The following is an 18,518-nucleotide window of genomic DNA, read 5'->3' as shown; positions in this document are numbered from 1 at the left end:
ACAAATAAAGAGTATTATAAGTAGCGTTGTCCGGTATTAATTAAAAATAAATAATAAAAAAATATTTTTAATATACTACCTATTAGAGGGATGTGACTTGAAAATACGATAGATTCTTCTACTTTAAAGTCATGGAGTTTACAATTATAATAATAATAAAAAAAAACAAAGTGTAACGTTGTACGAACAACATTTGTTAAAAACAACATTGAAAAAAATGTTTTTAAAAGTTATCGGTTTTAGAATTCTACTAACTTTTAACTAATATTTATTAGAAATTAGACTAAGGTAAAAATAATCATTTTTTTGGAGGAAACCCCTTTTTTTGTGGTCATATCCCTACTATAGTTACCTAACGGATGTTTTAAATTATAATTTAAAAAATGTATACGTACTAATTATTTGTCGTGTGCGATTATAATTTTTTTTTTTTTTATCAGACTCACCCTCCTCGTGTCGGCAGTTAGAAAATAAAGTCAACACTTTTTTTTTTTTTAAATCCGTCTAACCATTTTTCATAATATATAGGTTTTTTTTATAGTTATCGATCTTGCGATAATGGTAATTATTATTGTAAATATAACACGGCACCCGGCATCCGCGAAGGGGAAAGTGTCGGACAGTCGAGAGGTTGTAGCCGGTGAAAAAAACACTCACACACACGCACAGCTCTTTGGGAGGGAAGTAAAAAGCGTTGACGCCGACACACAAGTGCAAGTTCCCGGCTGAGTCGTGGGTGGAGGGGAGGCGACGGGTAAAAACTAGGATGGCGCACCGAGCCGGCTATCATTCCGACATGAACAATTGACGGCGGTATAGGCCAAGTGCTCCCCAATGATAACGCACGTGAGAGCATCTTATTATCATTCTTGTTATTATAATCCACCTTCGTCGACGACCGCTTGTTTCTGAACACCGTCCTTAGCCGCCGCCGCCACCGCAGTGTCTGGACTTATACGCCGACGCCACATTTTACACAGAGCCTCGTGCACCGTTCAGCCGAATCCAGGTACGTTTTCCATATTGTCGGTTTTCTATATCTCTGCATATAGGTATACAACGATAGTGTAGACCGTGTAGAGTATAATATAATTATCTTGTATTATGTGGTCTTTTTTTTCCGAGTATGTTTTCTAACTTGCGCGTTAGAAATCTCGTTTGTTTTCCGCCGAAATAACGAAAAAAAAAAAAACCATATTATATTATTCCATTGCACAACGGACCCCGAATTACCTTTTAACGACTGCCGTCCTGTAGTTGTTCATATACGTTTTTCGGTTAAAAAAAACCTTTTATGATTTTCTAACGCACGTGTACACTTAGGCAGGACGAGGTACCGAGTTTTGAATACATTGCTCTCGGTACAACTTGGGCGGGTACGATCCGGCATTTCCTCTAAAAAAGTTTAAAATCAAACGCCTTGCAATTTATAATATGTCTCACGTGTAAGAGCAGCCGATGCTATGCCCTTTTACGTTTACAACAATATTAACAATATTTTATAGCTGTATTTGTACTTTCTGTAAACAGCAAATATAGTTGAACAAAAGCAATTAAATAATTTTTACAATTTATATTGATATTATGGCAATTATATTTCGAAATAAATAAATTAGTCTTTTACTGCAGCTATGTTATAGCAAAAATACAAATCATTTAATTTACACAGTTTTGCTCAAGGTTTTAATAAGTTGTCGTTAAACCGAATGATTCGAATACCAAATTACTATATTAATGATGATGACATTTTATTAATTATATATAGAGACTTGTAAGGTTAGGTTATTAGTTTTTTTTTATCTAACTTCCACTTTCAAATAAATGGTTTAATAATTATTACTATAATTCACGTGGTAAACAATTTGCCTGATTTTCTTTTTTTAATCGCGGAGAAAATGCAATGCTTAATAAGTCGAATCTCGTTAACTACGCTAAACAAACATACCGACTAAAAAAACCTGCTGATCTTAGATAATCTAACTGAAATACAATAATATTATAGCTAAACGCTGCATTGTTTCTTGACATTAGAGAAAGGGTTGTAAAGTAAAAGTAATCTAATTATTAGTAATCAATTACACAGCTAATTATTTTATTTTCATAAGTAATACCTAGATATTATATCGTAATATTTTCTATTCATATTTTTAGAGTTGTCTAGGATTTTTTCCTGTACTCACTAATGTTAATTTAAAAAAAAAACATAATACAATGTATAATATAATTCACCTCAAAACAGTATTAAATAATTTATTATAAATTGATATACTTAATAATATTGATTCCATAAACGATAATTATTTAACAAGTTTTATTTATTGTAGCGTTGATATTTTGGCGATGCATATCTAATCGTAGCTGTTTAATTTTTATGAGTTGTCGTTAATTTGGTGATGCCACTAATTCCTTTCGGTATAAAAAATGTTTGATAAATCACAAAACAAATACAGATACAAAAGGGGTTTCATTGGCAAATGTTAAATGATCAAAATATTGCCACTTTATATTGTTTAAATGGAAATGTAATGAACAACGTTCAGCTGAAGTTTAGTGAACCGAATCAGTCAACATTTTAATTCTCACTAATTATTATTTTTTTGTCCGTGGAAAACACGTTTGTAATTAATTTTGTAGCGACAAACATATTATACTGAAATGGGATTTCCAGGCGTGTTTTAATTAACTAAAACGAACGCATAAAACAGTACCCATCTTATTTGCACATTTATTAATATAAACTGTAACACCGCAGTGGCTTGTTAGATCCGCTTCGGATGTCCGATTAATTACAGTGCGTTTAAAAACATGTACTGATTGTGAGTGTATCATGCGGCCACTTTTAAGTCGCCATCGCCGAGCATAGGAAAACTATAACAATTAAATATTGTATTATTTTATATACTTAGCTGGTGGGCAGAACTGGATTTTTAAATTCGAAATTCATATTTATTCACATTTCGAACGTCCGTCAATGCAATTCGAATCACTACATTGTATTTTCCCACCTGTGCAGCATGTATATTATGTATGTACCACTGTGTACGATTCTTATTATTTTATTCTGATGAGATACCTATATGACTTTTTTTCTCTCTTCTCGCTAGATTTTTTTTCTATATACACCGTGTCCAAACGTCTATTCATATTGATTTTCTATGTATTTTTAATATTACAGTGTCATTCCACTCACACCACAAATTGTATTAAGATCTCTTCTGTTTCAGTAGAACGCTCGTGATCGTTTCGATCCAAATAATAATAATTGATAATGGCGATGATGTGTACAGAGTACGGTACATGTAGGTATATATGATATTACTATAAAGCGTTTCGCCCACAGCATCTACAGTTGTTTAAACACAACAACGTGCAAAAACGTTTTATGAAACAAAAATTGAACGGTAATGCCACTATAAAAAGCTAAGGGACTTGCTTTTTTTTTTTTGAATGCATTAAACATTTGTAATCAGGCGAGGATCTAAAGAATGATATTCCACGTGCCACCTTGATTCGGAGGGGGGGTTGTTATTTATAATTTAAACCCACACCTATCAGCAGGGATGAGTAAAATACAGTATTTTAAATTACAAATACATAATTAGTCATGCCCTCCCCCTCACAGAAGACCGACTGTATCACATGTCCGTATGTTACATTATACGGCTTATATTGTTTTTTAAATATTTTGATATACCTAAGTATGGAAACGGCCAAGAGGGTGGTTGTTACTTATGAAACTTGTTCGGTAGACTTCCAATGGCGTAGCTCCTTCAGTCGTTGGCAATGAAAAGTGTGCGCTAGACGCGATGCGATGGCGGGTCTAATCACAGTGCATCTAACCGTAATTATGTATTGCGTTAATTTTGTCCAACAAGAAAATAGTGATGAGATCCGCGTAAGTACTCAATATTGCCAGACATAGGTATAACGCGTTATGTATTGTTGTAATGATAAAGTAAATAATTCTTTGTGTATGCGGACTTGTTTATTTTTTGCGCACAAGCTTGCACCCGAGACATTTGGAAAATATAATATATATGTATAGTAGTATAAGTTTTCGCATCAGTAGCCCAAATGTGAAAGTATATATATATATATATATAATATTATTTTCGCTTTTCAAGTTTCACGCTATCATTGTACCGCGGTATAACTATTATTAAACAGCTTTACGGGCACTATTTTTAATGGCTGTCTTACTATAACAATAAAAACAACAATGGATTTTAATTGCTTTAACTTTTTTTTTATTATCGATCGTTCGCCATGTTTTATGTTACCGCCCACATATAAAAATATATAAATTAAATACCATTGAAAAATATAAAATTGTATAATCATTGTCGCAGTATTTTTACATAACATTTATTAATGTTTCATAAATATGTTATATTTAAAAATTATACGTGTAATATTGTTAATGTTTCACGCAAATACTATTGCACTTATTCCGGTTCGGAAGTTGGTCTAAAAACGCTTTTTTTTAAAACAATGAATATCAAAACAAATATTAAAACAAAAAATATGTCTTAAGAAAAATCTCAATACATAAGCTCAATTAATTCGATCGATTTAATGAAAATATTGACACAAAATTCATCAACGTGGAATTGGAACCTTGTCGCATCTATACCGACGTACTTGCTATGTTCCATGGTGGTCGTGATTCGTGTGCAGCTAGCTAGTGAACGATTGATTGTAGTTTACGCATGCCACAGGATCCGGTTAGGCCGATGAGTTTTCCGTCTCGCGCGGGTGCATCGATACTTTTGGGGCTAAGCGAACGAAAAATTATGCGGAATCATATTAACATTATAATAGGGAATTAGAAAAAAAAAAACAACAACGGAATCATACAAAGGTATTATATATCTTTCGCGGTCAGGTGGATCTAGTTTTGTAAATCCACTCGATTTTCCTAGTGAAAGTATAATAGCGCATTCTGTTTATCCCGTACACGCATATTGTCGTTATTATATTATATATTAGCCGTGTATACACGGTGCAATTGTGTACCGTGATTCATGTGTGTCCGAACACCCATGAATATATCCATTTACACTCTCTAATTGCATTATAACTCAAACGAATTTTCCATACGAGTAAATGTCGTCGAGCACATGTACACGTACAACACGGTTGGTATTATTGCACAACTATATTTATTCATTTATTATATTATATTATTATTGTTTTCCTCGGTGATCATTTCACTTTCGACGACAACCGGCCTATTCGCCCTTAACTGGCAAACCGACCGTAGCTTTCTACATATTTAAATTGTATTTTATTCATACTTTTGTAACTTAACACTTGGTATTCACGCAGAGTATACAAGACACTCGTTTTCTCTGAAAATAATTACAAAATTGTATTTTTTGTTTTTGGACACATTTTAGTTGTTATTTTACAGTATCAAGCTATATTCGAATTTTTATATTTATCGGTAAATCCTATAAACTCTTTTGGTAATCTTTATCTTTTGAAACCTTAATTTTAAAGTTTATAGTCAATTAACTTTTTAATTTAATAATTCACAAACATGTTGACTAGACATTAATCATTTTAATAAGCATATTATTCTTAATTTAAAAAGTTAACAAACTATATACGTTACCTTTAAAAGTTTTAAAAGTTGATAGAGCTCTGGAAAACACTAGGTAAATATTTAATAATTTTATAATATTCTAAATTAACATAAACATTTTTTCCCCCGAAGAAAAACTACAAAATTTAAATTATTTTAAAAGATACTGAGTGTTTTACGTTGAATGGATCATTTCGTAGATATACTAGGATATTGTTGTCGGGTTTTGTTTTTGGCGGTTTAAGTCACCTCTGTAATAATATCGTTTTGCTTAGCTGGGAAATATTCAGCCTATTGTGTCAACCCGTCTGAAACAATAATTTACACGTTTTAGGTTTTTTTTCCTTTTAATTTTAACTGTGAGAATTTCAAAAGTAATGGTAGTAGTATTTAAGTATTTGACCCAAATATTCAGGGAAAAAAACACATAATAGTAAATAGCATGTGAAATGCATACGCGCTGATCCCGTGTCGATTACCATATTAATCATTGTAATTATGCATGTCTCCTATTTAAGATTATAATGTCAGATGAATGGTATCCGCTATTTGTTTCGGTCGTTGTGTGCGGTTCCGCCGACGACAAGAACAGAATTATAATAATAATAATAAATAAGTACATTACACGCACTGAGTGAGACTTCTAGTGTAAACTATAGCCGTCGAACCGGACATATAGGTATTATTGCTGAAATCCTCTAATGCTAAACCGACGTCATTGTTCAGATACCGTGTACGGTCAACGCGGTCTTGGCTCTTGCACATTTTTTTCCGAGTGGTTAATATGTAGAACTGATGAACAACAAATGAGTACATCAATATGGGCCGTATACGGTTCACCGTAAAGAAAGGACATCTTTTTTCCGGTCGTGAGCAAGTATAGTTTTTTGGAATTTCAAAACGCCACACTCTCGCGCACAGCAAAAATATATTTTCGACATATAGGGCTTGTCAGCTTAAAAATTCTCCACTCCAAAATATCGTTTGGTTTCTATTGGCCTAAGCGATCCGAATGACAATATTTACTCTTTCACAGGCTGATCGGCAAGTCACCAAAGTGATTTTTTTTGTACACAGTAAATATGATTATCCTAACGGCCAGCTGGCCCCAACCGACTCATTAATGTTTTTTTTTAATATATCCTGTACTATACTATGCACACATATACCTGTTAAACTATATTGAACAAATAAGAAATAATTGTTGTTTTCCTCGTGACCACAAATGACTAAAGTTAGGTTAGGTTACGTTGTATCATATAAATGATACTTCTTACTTAAATAAATGTACATATTATATTCTTTTTGTTATTAAAAAATAAGTTAGCCCCTTTTATCAATTTTTATTTCTTCTCTTACACCCTGTGTAATGCGTTTGATAACTTATAAAAATAAAGCTTGGTATTTTTTTTCTTATAATATTACTTCTTTTTGAACTGACCATTAATCGCATTAATTTATTATTACTAGAATGCGGATTTTTATGTAAAGACAAATTTAATTGGATGTATACACAACAGATATGTCCATGATTCGTAGAGCCTAGATTATAAAAACAAACAATTGTTTTGCATAAATAAATGCATATTTTGATGTTAAGAAAATAAATATATATTTATGTATAAGCATATTTCACTAATTAAAAGTATGTAAATTTAAATATTTACAATTTACTAACTTACCGAATTGTTTACTTAGAGTTTTACTATATTATCGTATACTACATAATATTATTCTGACAGTAATTATTATTATGTTCGCCAACCGAATTATGGCTAATATCCTATAAATGGTGTAACGTTCTCAGTGCTGTCACAGCAGTGCATAAATCCTTAACTGTATTATACATAATACAAATGATTATGTTGTCAGCCGCGGTATTTGCGATACAGCATGTTGCCAGGATGGTATTATAGGTGGGCCAAGCGTATAGGAGAACCGTACCAACTATTTACGTTTTTGGAATAGCTAATTTTTTTCTTCTTGCTTTTACTACTTTTATTTTTTTATCAAACGTAATACAGTAGTAGCAGTGAGTCCAGCTTGACGTGTCACATGGACGATTTGTCAGGTATCCCGCCGGGGTTGTTGACCATATTTTAAGAGTCGTACGGGCGACGACGGTTCGATATGGAATAGCTGTTTGAATAAAACCGCGTGTCAGGATAATTGAATATAACGCATAATAATATAATACAACTGGTATATAGTGCGGAATAATAATATTTACACCACTCCTTTATTGCCGTCAACCGATGTGACAGCCCGACCCGTCGGTGAAGTGCAAATATACACTTTTGACTAATACGTGGTTAAGACACCCTGGGATCATCGGCGGGGAGAAAGGAGGGGGCAGTTAAATTTTTTACAAGCCGGTTAAGGAAAAGCAACGGGTTTTTTGTCTGATCTCCGGACCTCGCGTATGCCTGTAATACTCTTCTAAAATATAGCTATATTATACTCGTCTAAGTACAACAATAATAATAATATGTAATTGTCATCGTTTTGCACTTTTGAGCGTTGTACCCAAGCTGATTATTGCGATTACAATGCGCGCTAAATGGTGACTGCAGAACGCAATAAAACATACAAGAAACGTCGGGCGAAAAATGTATAGTATACTTTAATCGAAATTTATTACACCGGTCATGATTAACGATGATAATTATTGTGTGTTATAGTTTGGATGGTTGTATAAACTATTTACAGCTGGTCGTCCACGAGCTAGTCTAAGCTTTTATTCAAACATACTTATTTTATGTAAAATTTCAAATCATTAAAAATGTAGTTTGTATATAGGTTATGTGTAAGTATTACAGGAAACAACATTAAATATAAAATGCTTTATATTAGACTATTTGCCGAGCAAAATAGACCGAGCACGTTCGCGATTATAGAACAACTTACATTGCATAATTATAAAAATGAACCAATTGGAATTCAGTATTTGCAAATAAAATCGGTTTTTTATTCGGAAAAATTCAAATGGAACCGACCAGCCACGCCACTTCAGTTTTGCTCAGTGTTGTCTATACTATAACAAACATTTATGTGCACGTTTTGTGGTGGGGAGGATTGGAAATCGTCGAGCCGAAACCACAAGACCCGAAATTGCTGTTTAAATCAATTTGAAATTTATTTTGGGAAACAGTTAATAATGTGTTCAATTTCTAACGAAAAAATTATATTTTACAAATGTCGAGGTGCGCCGTTCCCCAATTATTTGGTTACAATACATATGCGAGTATTTCTATGTAATCTTTATAAATACACCATTACACATTTGACTGCGGTATTTTTTACGGATAAAAATTCTATACAAACGCGGACGCAATCACGTGAAATCATTTAAACATATGTTTTCCCTTTTACACCATAATAACATTATCTCGAAAGTTCCTAAAAAAAAAAAAAAACACAGAAATGTTCATGACGATTTCTCATATATTTAATCGAATTGTCCTGAGAATTTGTTACACATGTGGTAAACAGCTTTAACCTCCTACAATACTTTCTTGCAAAAAAAATAGATATAGAAAATCATTTTAAACGCTATCACAGTTACGGTAAAAATGTCTCATTCGAGTTCTGTACCAATTACTAATTATATTTTTTTACACTTAACTACTGCTAGAGATATCTCTTTCGGTCACGTATCGTGTCCTGTGTATGTGTCAGTTATAGATAATCATATATATTTTCGCAGTTCCAAAGAAAACTACTTGTATGAAAAAGAAATTGCGACGGATAATTTTTTTTAAAAAATTACACATAAATCCATATTATTAAGTGTATTGAATGTACTGCTTGGATGGAATTATAAATATTGATATTAAAAAAAAAAACATATTGAGATTGAGCAAGTCAAAAATAGAACACCTAAGGAAAGACGAGAGAGAATAGCTGAATAGTTAATGTTAAAAGAAGTTGCTATAGACACCATCAGGGTCGGATTCCCCATAACGACATTAGACATACTCCATAACGTATGTCTTTTTACATGTCTTTATATAAAGATTAATCTAAAATGTTTAATGCCCCTACCAAAAAACTATTTCTTTTCCCTTTTTATGCAAAAAATAACATGTCTAGCCGTATTGAGGTTTTATATTACTTCAAAGCTTTACCACTAAATGTCATAAGTATGACAGAATATGTGCCAGCTGTTACTATCGTTAGTCGTAGGGCCCTGTGTTTCTTAGGCCATGGGCGCTGTGACCAACTATACTAGCCACTGTACCTATTTAAGCCCATATGCGCTTTGTACCTATATTGTAATTTTTAGGCGGCTCGATCGTTATTTTTCAGTTCATCAGTATATTTATTTATTTGAGTTCTGAAAACAACAGTCGGGCACGGCTGAGGTACCGCGCTTAGGTACTTATTCTCTGATTGTCCACTTCGGAGTCTTAATGAGTATTAAAATATATGAATTCAACACGGGTCAATAACGCTTAATAGCGGCAATGTCCGGCACGCATTCCACGACCGAGATTGGTCAGCTTTATCTACTGCGCTTTAACCCTAATAATTAATGGGAGATATAATCGTGTATCGCCGGGATACTGCGAGGCGAGGGACACACAGTGAAACTGTACAAAACGCCCCTTTCACCGTCTCGTTTTTTTTTCTCCCTTTGGACAATTTCCAAAACGTTTTTTTGTGGGCGAATGCGGCAGCTTTCTATAATAATATAGTATATGTACCTGCATGAAGTCTGAAGAATCAAACTGCACGTCCAATCCTTGGCGCTCGCCAGAAAAAAACCGCAACTGATTATCGCTAAAGGTCGAGGTCGCTAATATTATTATTGTACATTCGGCGGTTGAAAAAAATGTTTAAAACACTTCGTTCTAAGCTCGTGTATGTAACAATAATGATTTAAACGACTCGGGTAAACACATGTTTTTTTACTCATTTAGTTCACTTACACTTAGTTCTTGTTGAATAATAAGTCATATGTATAATAATTGTTTGGCGTTTAGAAAATAAACCATTTGTGTTGTTAATATGGGATTTCTTGTCGAAAACTTAAATGTAAGCATATCATACCATTAGGATGTAAACGCGATCGAACCGTCCGAACCGCGTTTAAAACAGTTCTAAAAGTACCTACGGCTAAAGCGTTTTAAAGCTGAGGAGGTATGTTTTCTTTAATCGCGTTTTTTCATCAACCCCGCTAGTCACTCGTTGGTGTGTGTACAGATGAAAAAAAAACCGAATGACGGTGATTCCATGTAAGTATACCTACTTACATGCGCTCATGCCGCCGGTCCCGGTTTTCCGTCAATTAAACCCAATCAAACTATAGCTGTTGTCCGCGTGTTTTGCCTACACCGCATTATTATTATAATTTATAATATATAATAATATCTCTTCCTCGTTGTGTCGCTTATGCGTCCGTTTCCACTGTTGTGTACCTACACGCAAACGACCGTTCGTGTATAATAATGACCTAGTAACGACACGGTTTGTGTGTGTAAATGATAGGAAGCGGGCGGCGGAGATGTTATCCGCCCGAGACGGAGACGACCGAAGGGGTTAACTTGAGTTTCTTAACGGTCCCGGCGCGCTCGCAACAGGATCTTGTTATAATAAGTATCCTTTTTTTTTTTTTTTTTTTAATTCTTTTTCCTCTCCTCGGACCAAACTCCGCGGCGATGCACCGAGTGGCAATTGCTTTACTTATTATCTTAAATAATATAATATAAATATTATGTACTTTCGAAACATTATGCCGATCATATAAACATATACGTATAATGTAATATATATATATATATATATATGAATAGGATGTAATCTCCGCGATGGCCAGTCAACCGATACGAAACACTCCCAGTCACGTTTCCAAAGTCACCTATAGGTTTTTATTATAAACCCATTCTGTCGGCATAAGTGTACGACGGAGTCACTGCGCGCACAACCGTTCCATAAAATAGCCAATTATGCGTATTTTGGCAATAATTGAAAGTGTATAATCGCAATAGTGTACAATCGGCTTGGCGACATCACATTGTTCCTATTTAGAAGTACAATGATGTATCGACTACCTTATAGCATTTAACACTAGTGCACTATACTACATATAATGTTATGTTATACCAAACGCAGTACGACGCGTATAATTATTAGTACGGGTTCTTTTTTTTTGCAATAAGGGAAATGTAAAAAACCCCAAAACATTAATAATTTCCAAAGCCTTTCTTATAAATAATGACACTTCATTAAGTATAAATATACCAGTCCCATAGGTCATAACGTAAGATACGAGCGGCCCAATGGACACTAGGCCACCTGCTCAGTCCGCATCTGAATTTATACATGAATGTGTATAACCGGTAATTATACTCAATAATTAAATGTCTTGATTATTATAGCTGACTTCTATTACTGAAATAATTTTCTTATAGAAAAATTCGCTTAATCGTATAATTTAAGGGGCTTTAACATATTTAAATGATAATAAATTTGGGCTCTACTGAACACTATAGGCTCCGAGACAGTTACCGTCCGTATAGGAGTATTTTCATTTCTTTAGATAGGTCCATCCGTTCACTGTACATTCATAATATAATATGTTAGGATCCAAAGATGGAAAAAAACAAAAAATATTAGCCTGTAGCACGTGTGGTCTATGCGGCAGACCGGTAGACATGGACCTATATCATGTTTGTATCTACAATAATAACAATGTATAATATGATTATGTTAATTCGGCGAGGTCGCTCCTGTGTGCCGCCAACCGTTTTCCCCATTAGGTTTCCCACAGGTGCAGCGTTTCTTAATTGAACCGCACAAACGTACAAACTGCAGTGAAAGCACACGCGAGTGTAAATCGAAACCGAATTATAAATATTAAAAAAAAAAAAAAAACAAAAAAGAACAAAAGACGTGTTATTCTTAGTCTCGTGTAAAAGCGAATGCATTTTTTCCACGTGGTAATTAGAAAACGCGCTTCCTGTTATACCGCGCTCGGATCCGTTCTCAAGGCGCCGCCGATCCCTTGGATATCGATACTGGCGCCGCTTATGCACCTCTCCCCCTTGCCCCCTGTCTCGGCCGGAACAAGGTTAACTCCGGTAAACATCAGCATCCGGAATGATTAGTTTTTTTTTTTTTTACATTCGGTATTTTTTATCAGTCGTCATCGCGTCGCCTATCTGTTGGCGCAATTAATTAAACGATGATTATTTTCACTAGCACTTTCGCACACGAAATAGGTATAACCGTACACCGTGTAAATGCTAATACATTAGCGATTTGAGGTAATCGACGAGTAGCACCATCACGATGCTTCCCAATAATTGCCATCGATGAATCATTTTATTAGTCATCCGTGGCGGCCACGACGCGACGGTTTAAAGTTTAAACCCTATATTATAATGCACACACTCTGTTAGTTTGTGGTCGGCTATTAAACTCTCCATTAATAATATTATACTTTAAATAAGTATAACATCAAAATACGGCTCTATTTTTTCAACCGTATAATATACAACGCTTGGACGTTTAAAAAGGCCTTTCTAAAAAATATCGAGCACATAAAAAACGAGTTTATTCCAAATTACTATTAAACTTAAAATACGAGTCAATATTTTGTAGTTTAACATTTTTATTATGCGATCAAATTGAATATTATATTATAATATAGTTAAAGGTAATTCGGGCTCGAAAGAAGAAGCTTTCTGCAATAAGCAAGGTATATTTTCCGTTTGCAGTTGTATACTTAAAGTATTCAAAATAAGAATTTCGCTTTTTAAACGTTTTCAAGGTTTATTGGTAACATAACATCATATTTTAAATGAAATACACCGATTCCCAAGGGTATGGGCTATGTGATTTATAGTTCATGCAAGAATTTTTTTTTTCACGAGTCAAAGGTGAGAGTCCCATGTAATAGTATATAGTATGTGCTCAGGGCTAAAGATAGGATAAATACCCACTATATAGGGCTTAACGACTGCGTTTTACAGCTGACTGTCAACGTACCTACGTTTGACTTCCAGTCTTATAATGATGATTCAATTACGATTGATTTTACAGTGGCCCATAATAATTGTCTTCGAGAACATGCATACGCATATGTATAGGATGCAGCGTACTTCGCACAAGATAATAATATTATTGTTGTTTGATGTAGGTACACGTTTTATTTATATGGCCGATAAAATATCCATTATTTTGTACATATAATATTATTATATAGGCACGACCTCGCGTGCCTGTACGTACTAAAACACCGAGTGCATTCGATTTACATATAGCAGTCACAGATGATTCCCGGAGTATCATTATAGATAATATATATATATACATATATAGTACATTTTGAGGTCAACACTGAGAATATAGACATTTTATTCGATTATATTTAAATCGCGAGAGTCGATTAAGTTTGCACAAGCGAATAAACTGCAATTGCTTTTAGTACCAAAACCAGAATGGTACTGCGGTAGACGTTGAGAAACGATCAGTACAGATAATATTATTGTTCATACTGCAAGCAATATTATACGTTGCAAATTTTCGATCTGACCGAAAACCGAATAACAATAGTACCATCCCCTCTAATTAAAATTCACCAATACAGTAGAAAGTATATCTAAATATAGTTTTTGATCAATTTCGATTCGTGAATCCAATAAATTCCAGTAAGAGTCCTTTTTTTTAAACGACAAAACTACTTAAAATTTAAATAAGTTAAAACCAAAGTAAATTAAAAACCATCCAAAATACTATTTTGCATACATTTCGCCAAAGCCGTTAACATATTACTTTAGAAATTTTGCACGTGCCCATTAAAAAAAGTCAATTAAAAATTATAATAAATATTTAATACTGATGGACAGCGCACACGAAAGAACGTTGAGTTTTACATATTCAATTAATTGATACAGCGCACGAGACTTACCACGGTGTAACGGTCACATTTAGTCGCCTCCGAATATGATTTATTTGCATTTTCTCCCAATTAGCACGTTAGACGGTAGGGGAGACAGCGGACACAATGCTCCAAGGTACCGCGATACGTCTAATCAGTTGACATACTACATATCTTCGGACCGCGACCTAATTAATCTCATGCCATTACCTATTATTTTGTGTTACTTGAACATTTTATATTTCTTTTAACTTTATCCGTACTCGTGTGTCCGTTCAATTCCGCCATTACTTGGACTAACTACAGGAAACGCTATTTAGGACCCAGGTAGAGGTGTAATACAATATATTTACATAGATTTATTTATTAAACAAACCGGTTTCCTTTTCGTTGCACACTTAAGAGCTAAGTTATTTAGCGGTATGTCCGCCTGTTAAGCTCCTCAGACCTCAGTAGACATATCAAATATCTCAAGGAGACTTAAGGGATATTTAAGTGTAGATATCCGTCCTGTCTTCGAGTCTACTAACCAAACAGTTAGCCAAACAGACACGCCACAATTTAGCGGAGGCGCTGGGCATTTCCCATAAAAATGGAAATACAATAAATTGCATACAAAAACGAAAACAGTTTGAGTGAGTTCATTTTGTACAAAAAATAATATTCCGAAATTAATAATTAGCTTTTCGGTCTTGGCTCTTGACCAATGACCCTTACAAGGGTAATAAATGAGCAATTATAATTGTTATTGGCTATCTGTTGCTCGGATAATAAAAATGTATACAAAATATAATACAGAATACATACTGTTCGTGTGTTATGCATATTAAACTACTACTACTATAATAATATATGTTCTGTAGACTAATAATGTTATTACGAAATACATTCTTAGAAAGTTGACATCAATCTTGTTTGATAAAAGTATAATATACCGCGCGCATTCTTTAACATAATATTATTATAATTTGTTTTTTTTCTCTCTTTTTTTTTTTTTTTTGGTCGAATAGTCATCCTTATAATCCGTTAACATATTTAACAAATCACCTGTAAAATGTTACAAGTAGTAAGAGGTACATTAAATGCAGGTATTTTTTGACATATCTCAGAGAGCGCGTGCGTTTATATCCACCAAAATATACGACAATAATACAGAAAAACATGTTAATCTTTTTGTTTTCTATTCAGCTGGCACATGTCGAGAATGCTTTGTTGTGCTAATCCTGTATAAAACTCGATTTGAATTTTCACGGATGTTTTATACTCTAACGTACATTTTTATTATTCTAAAAACTAGCGTTTTTGTGTTAAAAATAAAAAATTAGTTCGAGCTAATTTTTCGAATTTATTGTTGTAAAAAACATTTATAAACGTGTGTTTATTGAAATAATATTATAATCGACACTCCCCTAATGTGCGTTTAGTATACTATTGTATTCATGTTACCTTGTAATTTTAAAGGATAAGTAAACCTATACTTAAAAGTAAGTACCGCCTATTTATCCGTTTCTCGGCTGCATAGTGCATAATATAATAATAAATCATCATACAAGTCTCTTAATAATATCATCTTTAGCCATATATAGGGTCAAAATAAAACACCTTTTTAATTACACTGTTTTAGTAGGCAAATGGCTGATGAAGTCATTAAGTGAAATGCGCACGGTCTGTATAGAGGAGTGACTAGTGATTTTTTTTTTTTTTTAACTACACACATGCAAATATACTAATTATCCCGTTATTATGACCAAACTCCAACAGAATAGTTAATAGTTATTATACAACGTTGTACTGTTTAAATGGAGCATCTAACCGCGGGTAAAATTTTGTAATAACTAATTACAAAATTAACTATAACTATTTGTTTAGTTATTCCATCTATAAATGTATTGTGTCCCTATATTAACCATAATTTTAGTTTATCGGACTATTTTTTCTCATGTTACTGCACTTATTGTATATAGCTTAAGTCACGATTTTTTTCAATGCATAAGGTCTATAGCGCCACCGCTGTTAAAATATAATACAACAACAATTATTATTTCCGATTGAATGTCCCACCGCGACAAGAGAGCCAATTTGCCGTCAATGCAGTCTATATATAGTACACGATATACTACCAGTTATAGGTACTTTTTCAATAAACGCCTTGTTTTTGTAATTTTATGTTTTCATTGATGCAAGCGCCATAAACGTGTCGTCGTCGGCAGAAAAAAAAACGCTCAAGTCATTGTTGGCCCATAAGTGTAATACAACGTAGCTATTATTATTATCATCATCGTTATTATTGGTTCTGTCTCGTCTCGGAAGTGACCATCGATTTGTCTGCCGGTACCAAATGCACAACGGGTTAACGGTGGCGTATATAATATAATAATAATAATAATAATAACGATGATACACATTTTAATATCAAGTCAGACGTCTCAATTCCGGTCGTTGTCACAGCGGAGTGATTCGGGTAGAGATGGTGCCTTGTCGCATGTCTTATTATACTGTAATAATCTATATAAATGTGTACATAGAAGACAACGCGAAAAGCCGATGTTCGACGCGATGACGATGATTTTAATATAAATATATATATATATATATAAATCAAATCGATTAACGAGACCGTTAAAATACTCAACTGGTTTTCGTGTGCTTGGACGCACACATAATGACAAGCACGTTCCGCAGACGACATGTGTACCTGCCAATGGGTACACGGCCTACGGGCAAGTATACCTATACTTGGAGTGCTCGGCATGGTATTAATATATAAAATCCTCCTCGGGCCAAAACCAGTAGCCGTCAACGGTTGCTGCTTCCATAACTGAATAGGGATTAGCTTTTCTACTACTATGTATAGTACCTATATAGATGACCGAAAAAAAAAATTATAATAATGATAATTGACGTTTACAACAAATAGTTAAACATAAGTAGTTTTAAATAATAACAACCTATTAACCGTTAATTATTATTATCTAATAATATAATATAATCATAAAACTGGTTCGTTTCCAATGTCAGTCGACTCGGACACACGATGCGCGTTGTTTTGTTTTGTTTTTTTTTTAAATTATAAATACAAACGTTCATCGTTTTCACTATATTATTATACTCACAAACGATCTAGATTATTAACTATTATAACATAGCTGCAACGACCCGTTTCCCGAAGCTGTCCGCTGTCCGAGTTGGTATTATTGGTTTTAATTTTCCCGTTTACATTATGTAGGTACATTTTACTCGTTTTACATTTTTGCTGCTATTCAGCAAAGTCACAACGCCCGACTGTTTTCCAGAGTTGACCTTCTGTACACGGTACACGGCTACAACAGAACAAGTGGGACAGACACATATAATATACACAATATAGGACTGACCGACGCGTTTATAAAGCACCTTGGAGTTTTCCGACAGAACGATTTACCGTAAAAATCCAAATAACGATTATAGTAGGCTAAGCGGAGTTTTTTTTCACAACTTTTTTTTTTCGTTTACCGTGAGAACTATTTTTACAGTAACGCTCACGAAAATAGCACGTATCGAGTTACACGGGTTTTAAGATGTCAATTTAAAAAAAAAGAAAAAGAAAAACCTAAAGTTAATATCAACGCTGATTCGGTTAACATACCGACATAATATTATTTGTAATTATCCAATCGGAACACGCTACAGTGTAGGTACACAATACCTAGACCTAAGATGGTATTATGGATTTTTTTTTCTTTTTAAACAATTTTGTTTTCGATTGTTTCTAAATTTTTCCGATTTTATTTTAACCGTTTGAAAATATATTGTTTGTGTTTAGTTATGTTAATAGGTACTTGGTAAAAAAATGGAATAACGATTGTAAGTCTAATGAACTTGAAACTTGTAATGCACAAGAATAATACGTACGCAAGTCGCAACTTCATTTTTAGTATTAAAATTAATACAAATACACGGTAAAACCAAAAACACTCGGTTTCGGTGGTTAATGAGTTTATTCGCTTTCGACAAAACACTTCAAAGCGGATCTGTGGTCAGTTTTCGGGATATAATATATACCTACTT

At 33.7% G+C, this 18,518-nt stretch overlaps 1 protein-coding gene across 1 annotated transcript in view; it reads left to right on the top strand.

Moving 5' to 3' along the window:
* Window positions 1-795: 795 nt before the first annotated feature.
* Window positions 796-18,518, top strand: part of LOC126841024 (uncharacterized) — a 32,114-nt gene continuing 14,391 nt past the window's right edge. The window contains exon 1 of the mRNA XM_050577212.1: window positions 796-1,009. The gene's annotated coding sequence lies outside the window, so the exon portion shown is untranslated. The remainder of the gene's footprint in view (window positions 1,010-18,518) is intronic.

This window comes from Adelges cooleyi, unplaced genomic scaffold (assembly GCF_023614345.1).
Source record: "Adelges cooleyi isolate 19-005CV unplaced genomic scaffold, UGA_ACOO_1.1 ACOO_flye_CR_arks_rails_tigmint_CR_PRNA_376, whole genome shotgun sequence".
Taxonomy (NCBI): domain Eukaryota; kingdom Metazoa; phylum Arthropoda; class Insecta; order Hemiptera; family Adelgidae; genus Adelges; species Adelges cooleyi.
This window is presented reverse-complemented; position numbering and strand designations above follow the sequence as displayed.